At 41.6% G+C, this 13108-nt stretch overlaps 1 long non-coding RNA gene across 1 annotated transcript in view; it reads left to right on the top strand.

Annotated features, from left to right (window-relative positions):
* The first annotated feature begins 2766 nt into the window (after positions 1-2766).
* Positions 2767-13108, top strand: part of LOC147032455 (uncharacterized) — a 35197-nt gene continuing 24855 nt past the window's right edge. The window contains exon 1 of the long non-coding RNA XR_015055177.1: positions 2767-2877. This is a non-coding gene — a long non-coding RNA (uncharacterized LOC147032455). The remainder of the gene's footprint in view (positions 2878-13108) is intronic.

Raw genomic sequence — 13108 nt, forward strand, 5'->3', positions numbered from 1 at the left:
ATATATATATATATATATATATACATACATACATACATACATACATACATACATACATACATACATACATACATACATACATACATATATATATATATATATATATATATATATATATATATGTCAAATTGACAGGTAGATAATGAAAGCAGATCCCACATAATAGTTAAACGAAGCAATGTCGTCGAAAAATAAATTGCACAATATTTTCAGCCGGCGAGACACATCTCGATGGACCACAAGCCACCGCGGGCCCAACGCAGACACTGACATCTCTGGGCGTTTTTTCAGCATTGCAATGTACCCAGCGATTTGTAGTGATGATGAACAGGCATTCGATAATATGAGTGAGCAAAGTTAAAAAAAAAAAACTTTATCGTAAATAAATCGTTCTGGCCTGTTGAGCAGGCCAAAAGACATGGCACCTTCAGACCCCAGCGAGAGTGAGGTGGCCGAGGATCGCCTGATGAAGGCTATAATTAAATAAAGCAGTTAATTATCTTCAAAAGGGGTGTTTTAATCAACCCAAACACCCAATTTCCACTTTTGCTCTTCCTCGGAGTTTTCTCCATACGCTTGCAATGTTTCAGGCTGCTAGGTTTTACGGTTTTGGAGTTATGGCAAACCTCACACACACACACACACACACACACACACACACACACACACACATCCCCACACACCCCCACACACCCCACACACACCCCACACACCCCCACACCCCCCCCCCACACACACACACACACACACACACACACACACACACACACACACACACACACACACACACATTTATTAGTATAGATAAGTACTTTTCCACTGAAAACATGCTTGTGCATGTAATCTTCACATGTGCTGAAAACATGCATGTTTGTGTAATTCCTCATTATTTTCTATTCCCATTAAATCTCTCATCCTCCATAGTTTCACTTTTCCAACAGTTAATACACTTTATTACTCTCTTCTCATTTTCTCCCTTTTTCTCCCACTCTTCTGATTCCTCTACTAAGTGGTTTGGGGGCAACAAACCTTCAATACAACACAGTACAGTATGTTATTTTGCTTCAAGGTGAGGCCAAATACTTTGGAATTAGTCATGCCATGGACCATGACATGTTGTTAACCAATGTTAAGTGCAATACTTAGACTAATTTTAATAAATAAAGAAACAAAGTTACGTTTCAGACACACATGTGACGTGTTTCTTTTTAAGCAACTTTGTTAAGAGGTTGTTTTTATGTCATAAATTATCTATAGATGTTTCATGATGATGTATGTCTTTCTATGAGTTATACTTAATGGCCAACAACAATATGACTATGCACCACGCATAAATGTACACATGTGGGATGACAACTTACCTGTCATGGAAATGACACTGAAGTTGGTTTCCATCTCAGACGACAAACTTTTTTTCCCCCAATTTTTTTTTCCTTCCAGCATCTGCAGGGGATCTCTACATTTTGAAACCCTTCTCTGATTAATTGGTGCATCCAATGGCACAACATCCTGTCACTTTTAAAAGAATGATAAGCTATCGACAATCTTCTGCTCATTCAATGAACAGTCGATGTATCGAAAATCGAGTTATCGACTTCTCCTCAGATCTAAAGGTTGGTGACTTCGTCCAGTCTCAGTGGTGTCCCATACGATGTTAGGCTTGAGTACGGGTGAATACAGTCACACGTTCAATAAGAAGCAAGAAATGGCGTATCACCAGTGGACCAATTCGGCGTCGTGTCCACGAAATAATAAGATCACTCGGTAACTCAGGTGTCATAAAAGGCCAGTGCCCATGGGAATAAGCTGCTGACCAAAAGAGGTTCGATGATAGAAGTCCCACCATTGAAAGGAGTGAAAACGCACTTAAGATAGAGCCACGACGTGGCATGTGGTACGAAACTCCAAGAGTCAAGAGAGGAAAAGCGTCGCTGAAAATAGTGCTGCGAATGCGGTTTAACTCCAGTAAAACTCAAGTCAATCAATCATTTCCACGACAGTTTAAATAATGAGCTGCCAGGCAGGAAAACGTTGTCACACTTCTATTCAAGCCTTTCTCAACACCGGTCTCCCGAAGGGGAGATCCAAGAGCCCAATAGTAGTGTGAGGCAAAATGATTGGTTAGAAACCAGATTTTTTTTTTAAACATGCCTACACTACTGCCATTGGTTGGACAAGTAAATGGAAGAAATTTACACCGATGAAAAATACACCACAGATGGAAACAAAATGGAGCCCATGACCCATGTGACAAGAAATTTCCAGGACGTGCCTGAATATTGGGACTCTACCCCTCCCCACCCTGTATAGTGAAATGAATAGATGCCTTATGAAGAGGTTACATGATCACCACATCTATATACATAAGGATGACGTACTGCACAATTTGCTTGAACAATAGTACACATACGGTTTATGGAAAGGTGAATTTTGAATGCTCTTTTCAATAACCCGTATTATCCCCTGTGAACCTCAATGAAAGTGTCTTTTACTTGTTTCTTCTCACCGAACATGAATCTGTGAGATTTGTGCGGAAATTTCTCAGTTTAATTGATTCATGTACGATTTTCATTTCTGACATTGATATAATAAGATGTGAATATTTAAGTTTCTAACCCTGAGGCCTAGCTATTCTCACTCATGTTTTTCTTAATCCACACTGACCTGAATATTTTGTCCTTTCCGTTTATGCATTCAATAGTGACCGACTACACTCAACTGCCAAAATTTTGGTACTAACCTTATGTTTTCTACCATTTTCGTGACAGTTTGTAATTCCCATGCAAAGTGACAAGACTCTACATTATTGTCTACGGACTGGGAATTGATGCCTTCTATTTCCAGTGGCCTAATCTCCTTCCTCCACCATCTACCATGGTATTCCTTTTAGTTTTTGCTTTCAATAATGACCGACTACACTTGACTGCAAAAAAAATTGGAACTGATCTTGTGTTTTAAAAATAATTTTCATGTCAGTTTGTAATTCCCATGCAAACTGCGAGCACCCTACATCATGGCCTATGTACTGGGAGCTGAGGCTTTCTATTCCCAGACCCCAAGCCCCATTCCTCCATCATCTGTTCATATTTCCTTTTCGGTTTATTTAGTCAATATTGACCGACTACACTCGACTGCAATAAGATTTTGAAATAAATTCTTATTTACTGTCACTTTGTGACACTTTTTGCCCACCCTCCAAACCTTTGTGATCTGATTAGTTCTTGTCCCCACCCCTTTCATAATGTCGGAGAAGGGGGAGATTAAAATGAGATCCGTCTGAAGATCTCAGTAACATGGCTTGTGTATGCAATATTTCAAAAAACGTTTAGGATTTCGTTTTTATATTACACAGCTATGTATTCCTCATACCACCCAAAAGGCAGGGGACTGAGAGTATCAGCTCCTTGTTGAACTCGTATCCCACACCCTATTCCATTGAATCTTTTTAAATTCACCTTGTTCCTTATGATGTAACTGTGTATATGACTTTGCAATAATACTTCATTTATATTATTCACTGCATGCTGTAGTTGTTGGTTTTTCATGCCTTCTTACAGCTGCCCTCAAGTCCCAATGCATGTTTGGGGCAGTTGAACAGTTGTGAAACATCATCTCGATTATTGATGAAGATGGTGTATTTATGTTTACTCCTCTTCCACAGAAACCTGCTCTCATCTTTACAGTTTTAACCTATTTTCTGGGGCTCTGGTTAACACATTAAACTTGACTGCAGAAAGCTTCTTCTTATTCTTCTTCTTTTTCTTTTTCTTCTTCCATGTTGCAGCTTGGCTGCCAGGTAGCTGTTATTTTGTTGTGGTGCAACTATACTGCTGATGCTGTGCTCCTATACCAGAACACTGGTACTCATTTCACCAACCTCAGAATGATGACAGGCTGAGTCAACTCCACCTGATGTTCATTCAGTGGCCAACAGGGATCAAACTCAGGACCCTAAGATCCTAAGCCAGCCACCTTAACCATGAAAGCAACACCAGGCTTTGTGTAAATATTCTGATTCGTTATAAGTAACTGAATGTCATTTTGATAACTTTTCTTTTCAGACCTTCCATCACCTGATTGCTAAAACAAAAAAACTAGAGTTCATAGAACACCTTCCTCAGCGCAGTCTTGAGACACAAGGACATGGGTGGGATCTGAAAGTGGCAAATTTGATTGGTTGTGATGATGTAAAATACCGTCATATTTTGTCCAAGTACTGATAAAAAGAAGGGATGTACATAATTAAACTTACACAATATAAAGATTTTAAAGGCTGGAGGAAAAACAAATTCTGGAAGTTTACCGCCGTTGATGTAGCGTCTTTTACACCACCTTATTTAACACATTGCATTAGTTATTCATGCCTGTTGTTTGTTCTTTATGGCATTCTGAAAAACAGTAAGGTTCCTGTTTGGAATGATTTTCAATTTTGTCTGACTGCCAGACTGACAGAGTAAAAAACATTATCTCACTCCTCTCTGCGCATGCGTGATCCAGACAAATTCAGGGGTAAAGTACTGCTCAACTACAGGTTTGTTTTCTGAATCAAGTTCCAATTTGTGTTCAAAATTTAACATTCAATTTAAATTGGTTTTTCCTCGATCATAAACTGACGATTGTTGACAAATAGACAGACAAAGTGAACTAATTGCTTAACCCTGCCTTTCGCCTCGCACGCACTGGGTAAAAACTATATTTGTAGGCACAAGAAGTCTCTCGCATTTTTGGTGCTCATTGGAGTGGCGCACAAGTTGGATCAGGCAAAGGCGCGCTTACTGTCGTACTCCATTTTCTGGTTGTCTGCCAGATGTCTGATGTCACTCAGTTCCCTTCTATCTTGTACATCTTGAGAACAGGACAAACTTGGAAAACATAATGAATGCCTCATGGGGAGTGACATTGGGGGTGGGGTGAAGATTATGGAGTAAGGCGTTTAGGGGAGGAGGTCTGGGGAGGGGGGGGATGTTTGTAACGGTTTAAGTAATCGCAACTAAACTTAGCACCGATAATGGGAAGTAAAATAGGGGTAGTACATTTAGGGGGAAGTGTGGGGAAGCAGAAGGTGGGGTTCTCTCTATCAGGGTCCAGCTATGCTCATCAGCCCTATAAGCTGCAGTGCTACCAAAAAATATCTTGCTTAATGAGGGATTTATGGTGAAAAATTAAATTATTAGATTCCATACATTTTTTTCAATTTAAGCAGGATTTTGAATAGGGGGTAGAATGGGTGTTCGTTATAATGGCTTGAGTGATTGCCAGCAAATGTAGCAGGGATCACGTCGGCCCCGTGTGGGTTTAATGGTGAAAAAAAAAAAATGAAGTTAAGAGCTCAAATAGATTTTCAGATTTAAGGGGGGGATTTGGAATAGAGTGGACGATAGTCTATGAACCACTTTAATTGATCGTGACCAAACTTTTCAAGGATAGCGTAGGCCTCATGGGGAGTATAATTGGGGGGGAGGGAGGGAATGGAGGTTTTTGGGAAGTAGGTAGGGTTTAGTTGTATTTGTTGTCTTGAGAACAGTGGGAGTATAGCACACGAACCTTCCTCACGCTTGGCACACTTGTTATTAAACCATTACATTTTTTTGCAGCCAACAATGTATTTAAATTGTTACTCAGTCTGAATATTCTTGCTTTTAAAACCCACTCTTGCAGTTGTTTGAGCATTAAACCTGCTGTGCGATTTCTGTAAGAAAATGAAAACTTGCTCTTATTAGAGTGTGATATGTTTTACATGTTCTTAATTGGCGAATATCGGTAATCGTAAGACTTTCTGTCGTGGAGAGTAAAAGTCTTCCTTTTGTGAATAGACCATGTTTGTAGTAATGACAAACATATTCGGATTTTATATATAAACTCTTCACTGTGCAGTGGATATTTTGTACTGGTTTGTCTGATACTTGGGGTTGTGAAAAGGGTTGGATCAGCATTGTGATTCTCTCCTGTGATGTTAAACAAGTGCAAAAAGAAGGATAAACCATAGAAGGCTCTTGACAACGGGTGCAATCAGGCCAGGACAATTAAAAATGCAGAACGAGCCTGAGGTGAGGGATAACAAAAACCAGTAAACAAACAGGTAGGGGCTTTAACCCCATGGCTGATTGCACTTTGAAGAGTAACACAGTGGGACGTAGTCTCGCTGCCTCTTAATCTTACAGCCTCATGCTGCTTTGGAATGATGTCTGACCACGAGCCCCAGGAGAGAACGTCTGGAGCATCACATCAGGCATTCTTCCTGTTATAAAGAGCTCAGAAGCCATCATCGAAATGTAACTCAACTTATATATCTTTATGCCAAACTTGTCCAGGTTATTTTTCTTTGAAACTTTATCCAATCATGAATACATACACACAGTGCATTCAGAAAATATACACACCCTGTGACTTTTTCACATTTTGTTGTGTTAGCCTGAATTTAAAATGGATTTAATTTTTTTTTTTAATTGTCACTGAGCAACACAAAATGCCCCATAATGACAAAGTGAAACAATGTTTTCAGAATTTTTTACAATATACAGTAATTAAGAATGAAAAACTTAAATGTCTTGCATCAATAAGTATTCAACCTATTTGCTATGACACTCGAAATTGAGCTCAGGTGCATCCAATTTCCTCTGATCATCCTTGAGATGTCTCCACAACTTGATTGGAGCCCACTTGTGGCCAATTCAATTGATTTGACATGATTTAGAAAGAAACACACAAATATATATATATATATATATATATATATATATATATATATATATATATATATATATATATATATATATATATATATATATATATATATATATAGTCACAGACGACAGTGCACGTCAGGGCAGAAACTCCACCATGAACTCCAAGGAACTGTCCATAGAACTAAGAGATATAAATGTGAGGAGGCATAGATCTGGGGAAGGGTAGAAAACAATTTCTGGAATGTTGAATGTTCCCAAGAGCACAGTGAGCTCCATCATGAGGAAATGGAAAGAATATGGAACTACCCAGACTCTTCCTTGAGCTGGCCGTCAGATAAAACTGAGCAACCAGACAAGAAGGACCTTAGTCAGGGTGATAACCAAGAACCCAATGGCCACTCTACAATGACGACAGAGTTCATTGGCTGGAGATGGGAGAACCTACCAGAAGGACAATAGTCTCTGCAGCACTTGAAAAATCTCGGCTTTTTGGAAGAGTGGCCAAACGGAAACCACTGCTGAGAAAAAGGCATGTGACAGCATGCCCAGAGTTTGCAAAAAGGCATGTGAAAGACTTTGAGAGCATGAGGCAAAAGATTCTGTGGTCTGATGAGATGAAAATTGAACTCTTTGGACTGAATGCAAAGTGCTATGTCTGGCGGAAACCAAGCACAGCTCATTATCCATCTAACACCATGATGGTTGGCAGCATCATGCTCTGGGGATGCTTTTCAGCAGCAGGGACTGGGAGACTTGTATGGATAGAGGGAACAATGAATGGAGACAAATAAGGCAAATCCTTGAGGAGAACCTGATTCAGAATGCAAAAAAAAACCTGACACTGCGGTGAAGATTTATATTCCAACAGAAAATTACTCCAAGCATACAGACAAAGCAACAATGGAATGGCTTCAGAACAAGAATGTGAACGTCCTTGAGTGGCCCAGCCAAAGTCCAGACTCGAATCCCAATGAGAATCTATGGAAAGACTTGAAGATTGCTGTTCACTGATGCTCCCAATCCGACTTGACAGAGCTCGAGCAAATCTGCAAGGAATAATGGGAGAAAATCTCCAAATCTAGATGTGCAAAGCTGATACAGACATACCCAAGAAGACTCGACGCTCTAATCGCTGCCAAGGGTGCTTCGACAAAGTGTTGACTCAGGGGGTTGATTACTTATTGACGCAAGACATTTCAGGTTTTAATTTTCAATTAATTTTTCATAATTTATGAAAACGTGTTTTCATTTTGTCGTGATGGGGTATTTGGTGTAGATCAGTGACAAAAAAAGAAGAAATTTAATCCATTTTAAATTCAAGCTGGAACACAACAAAATGTGAAAAAGTCAAGGGGTATGAATACTTTTTGAAGACACTGTATATATATATATATATATATATATATATATATATATATATATATATATATATATATATATATATATATATATATATATATATATATATAAATAAATATATATATGTTTCTTTGAATATGTACAGTGTGTGTGTATATATACACATATATATATATATATATATATATATATATATATATATATATATATATATATATATATATATATATATATATATATATATATGTGTGTGTGTGTGTGTGTATATATGTATATATATATATATATATATATATATATATATATATATATATATATATATATATATATATATATATATATATATATATATATATATATATATATATATATATCTATATACATATATATCTATCTATATACATATATATACATACATATATCTCTATTATAATACCAAGCTTGCACACTAAAAACTCGGCTCGCCGTCACACGATCCCTATGAAATTGCTGTGGCACTTAGCAGACATGCCGACAATGTTTGGGAAGTCTTGGCGTTCCATAGTACCACTTGCATTTTGCACAATGCATATTTTTGTCATTCCCCGTGTACGGTCTGTCGTCTGCTACCAGCTATGTTGTACTGCTATCCCGTGCATGTGCACGGGTATCGCGAGTACATATATATATATATATATATATATATATATATATATATATATATATATATATATATATATATATATATATATATATATATATATATATATATATATATACATGTAGTCGTCGACTTACGACCGCAATTGGTTCCAGCCAATCAGTCGTAAGTCGACTTGGTCGTAAGTCGAACAATGTATATTTTACATACAAAAAAAAAAAAAGTTTTTTTTTGGGGGGCCACTTTACGTGGTCGTAAAGTGGTCGTAAAGTCGAACAGTCAAAAGTCGCTGAAATGAATGCGGGGGAAAAACCTTCGGAGTGTAGGCTTTATTTCACTTGATTGAAGCCGCTTCTACGGGCACATCAGGGGATACATGTGCAGCAAGGAGTACATGTGTAGCAATGTATACATGTGCAGTAGATCACCGCAAAATAAATCAGCAATTAGCACGGAGTCCGGTATACTCTCAATTCTTACCATTCAACGAGCACCAAGTGAACCACCGCCATAAATGACAATGCCCCAGGGACAATCCCACCGACCGCGCAGAATCTCGGTTTTATCTGTCCCGTGCGCGAGCCGCGCGACATGTGATTACGCGTCACATCCTTCAATTCATCACATTCTCCCCATCTTTAAAATGTAACTCGAGGCTCAACTAACGCACCATGATTACTTCAGCGCTACAGGAGTATACATTTCAAGCAGCGCGAACTATTTAAACTACAGAAGCATACATTCCAAGCAGTGAGGATTATTTTGAGTTGTAGGAGCATGGTAATGAGCATCGATATATGATATAATGAGCATATAGGAGCATGAGCATCGAGGATGCCGATAATCCCCTTTACAGATCGAGTCGGCGAGGGGGTTTTATCCGTCGACCTCTCCGGGAGTAAATGGTGGTTTCACTTGAGGGAGGCTTTCGATCTTCTTGGGGAGCCTCGACTCGTGCCGGGGATGACTCCTCGATCGCTCTCGGGTGGAACGCAGCAGCTCCGTCGCCACCATTCCCGGTGGAGGTCCTGGGGGGGAAACACCTGGGGAGGGAATGTCAGAGGGAGGAGTACCAGATGGTGGTGTACCTGCAGGAGGAGTACCTGTGGGAGCCAAATGGCGAACCGACACAGTGGTCTCCCTGCCATCAGGAAGTCTGACATGAGCATACTCTGGATTAGCATCGATGAGTTCGACCTCCTCCACCATGGGTTCATACTTGCTTTGTCGTACCGGGCATTTCATGAACACTGTTCCGGGATGGGTTAGCCAGTTGGGCACCGTTTGGCCGTCAACATAACGTCGTTGGTGAGTAAACATTCGTTCGTGAGGAGTAGCATTGGTGGACGTACAGAGCAAAGAGCGTATGGAATTCAGAGCGTCGAGAAGGGTAACCTCCCACCGCTCGGGCCCCAGCCCTCTCGATTTCAGCGCCAGAGTTACGGCTTACCAAATTACTCCATTATACCGTTCCACCTGCCCATTACCCTGTGGGTTGTAACCCGTCGTTCGACTAGTTGCTATGCCGTGCTCAAATAGGAACTGTTTTAGCCCGGCCGACATGAAACACGGCCCTCTGTCTGAATGTATGTACGAAGGTTTCCCAAACATAGCGAAGAGGTCAGACAGACATTTCACGACAGTGCCCGAGGTCATATCCGAGCACGGATATGCGAATGGGAACCTTGAGTATTCATCAACAACAGTGAATATATATCTGTTGTCTGTCTCGGTCGGCAGGGGCCCTTTGAAGTCGATATTTAGTCTCTCGAAGGGTGAAGTGGCCTTGATCAATCTGCCAGAAGCCGCGCCATAGAATCTGGGTTTTAGTTCAGCGCAAACAGGGCATGAAGCATTCATTTGTTTAATATCTTCGATAGAATAGGGAAGGTTTTGTCTGCGCACGAAATGTGCCATTCTGGTTACTCCTGGGTGGCACAGAGACTCATGGAGGTCTTGCAAAGCCCGACTGATTGTCGCCGAACAGTAGACCCGAGAGAAGGTGTCTGCAGCAGGGTTTTCCCTCCTGGGCCGGTAAACAATGTCGTAACTATAACAAGCTAGATCTATCCGCCATCTCATTATTTTCTCATTCTTAATTTTCCCGTTATTTTTCCCATCAAACATGAAGGCAACGGATCGCTGGTCCGTGACGAGTGTGAAGTGGTTGCCCAGTAAATAATGTCTCCATTTACGCAGGGCTTCGACAATAGCGTACGCTTCCTTCTCTATTGCCGAGTGTCTCTGCTCGCTTCCTGAGAGAGTTCTCGAGAAGAACGCGATGGGTCGGCCGGACTGATTGAGCGTCGCGGCGATTGCGTGATCGTAAGCGTACGTCTCCACCACGAACGGCACCGTGCGATCGATCGATAATACCACGGAATTGCTGATATCATCCTTGAGGTTGTGGAAAGCTTTTACAACAGCGACATCTGGTGGGAAGTTTTGCAATGCACTAGGGGATGTATTTTTTCAGAGTATTGGGGGATCCATCTAGCGTAGTAAGCGAACATTCCGATCACCCGACGCATTGTCTGCAGGTCCTGAGGTGGGGGTAGCTCACGGAGTGGGCGCAATCGTTCAGGATCGGGCTTAATCCTGCCGTCGGCTATTGTGTAGCTGAGAAGATTAATTGACTTTGCCGTGAATACGCATTTCTCGTAGTTGAGGGTCAGATTATATTTTCTAGCAATGCTCAAGAATCTGTCCAGATTCATATCATGTTCCCCCCGATCTTTACCGCACACCGTGACATTGTCCACGTAAACAAAAGTGTCTTTGAGGTTTTCATCCGAGATGATGTCGTCCATAACTCGTTGGAAGCAAGCTACTCCATTAGTGACACCGAACGGAATCCTCCTGAATTGAAGAGGCGTCTACCTGCCTGGAACGCGGTGTAAGGTTTGTCTTCCTCTCGAATGGGAATTTGATGATAGGCGCTTCGCAAATCGATGGTGCTGAATATTTTGTAATTGGCCACGCATTCGACCATCTCATCTATGCGCGGCAAAGGGTAGGCATCGAGTTGGGTGAAGCGATTGACCATTTGAGAGTAATCGACAACCATTCGTTTCTTGTGGTTCTGGTTGGTGGCCACCAACACCTGCGCGCGCCATGGCGAATCGCTCGGTTCTATAATTCCTTCTTCCAGTAATCGCTTGGTCTCAGAAGTGATGAAGTTCATATCGGCAGTGGTATATCGTCGCGATTTGATCGCTATCGGTTTACAGTCCGGCGTCAAGTTAGCAAACAGCAGGGGGGACGATACCTCTGCGGTGGTCAGAGCATTTAGAATTAGACGAGGTTTGCTTCCTCCAAACGGTATTTCGACGCTCGTGTGCTGCTTGAGGACATTATGACCTAGAATTACATATGCGCATAAATCACGAAGCACCAGTACCCTTACATCCCGATGCGTGTACCCTTTTACGTCCAATTCAACATTGCAGTACCCTCGTACGTGGGACTGTAGTGATGTGGAGGCCATGCATACCGTATTGTCTGTCAGGTGGATCTTCCATTTCCTGCCCTTCACTTGCGAGCTGTTGACGAAACCTTCAGAGCTACCGGTATCAATCAGAGCCTCAGCCATATGCCCGTTAATTCGTACGTTGATGATAACTTTGGATAGATTCCCCGGTGAAGCTGCTGTTACTTTCTTTTGTGAGTAGAGAGCCGCAGAAGTGGGTTTATTTCTTCTAAGAGTAGATTTGCATACCCTGGCATAATGCCCTTTCTTGTCACAATTCATGCATGTGGCATCCCTGTCGGGGCATTTGTTGCGGAGGTGTCTTTTGTACCCAAAAAAGAAGCATTTATTAACCGAAGTAGTGGCTGAGGAGTTTGTCGTGGTCTGGGTATCCGATTCCTCGGGTTTATCTCCATCCTCAGTGTCGGAGGTGCCCTGGGGGGTTCCTTGAGTTTCCGCCGTAGCAGCGTTCATTAGCAGCATCGGTGTCCCATATGACTCAGATTGCTGCTGAGCCGTATCCATTGCTCAAGCCTGGTCAGCTACCATTTCAAGAGTGGGTTGTGCTTTCTCCAGTAAGCGTTGCCGTATGGGGGCTGACCTGAGCCCTTGGATGAACGCCTCTCTGGTCGCTTCATCTCGGTGTTCCTCGGCGGTTACTGCCCGGAAACTGCAGTCTTTGCCCAACTGCCTCAGAGCTTGCAGGAACTGATCGATTGTCTCCCCGGCTGCTTTCCTGCGTGTGTTGAGAAGATGTCGTATGTATACCTCGTTCTTGCGCTTCACGTAGAGCGCCCGCAGCACGTTGATCGCTGCGTCGTAGGTGTCACACTCCGAGAAGAGCCTGAATACACTGGGCGAGACATGATTTACAAGGGCGGCCAATTTGTCGGCTCCCTCTTCAATAATGGTCAGATAGTGTGAGAAGGAACGGAACCAATGCGACCATTTCAT

The sequence above is a fragment of the Eptatretus burgeri genome, chromosome 2 (genome assembly GCF_056783735.1).
Source record: "Eptatretus burgeri isolate ZD-2024b chromosome 2, Ebu_testis_v1, whole genome shotgun sequence".
Classification (NCBI taxonomy): Eukaryota; Metazoa; Chordata; class Myxini; order Myxiniformes; family Myxinidae; genus Eptatretus; species Eptatretus burgeri.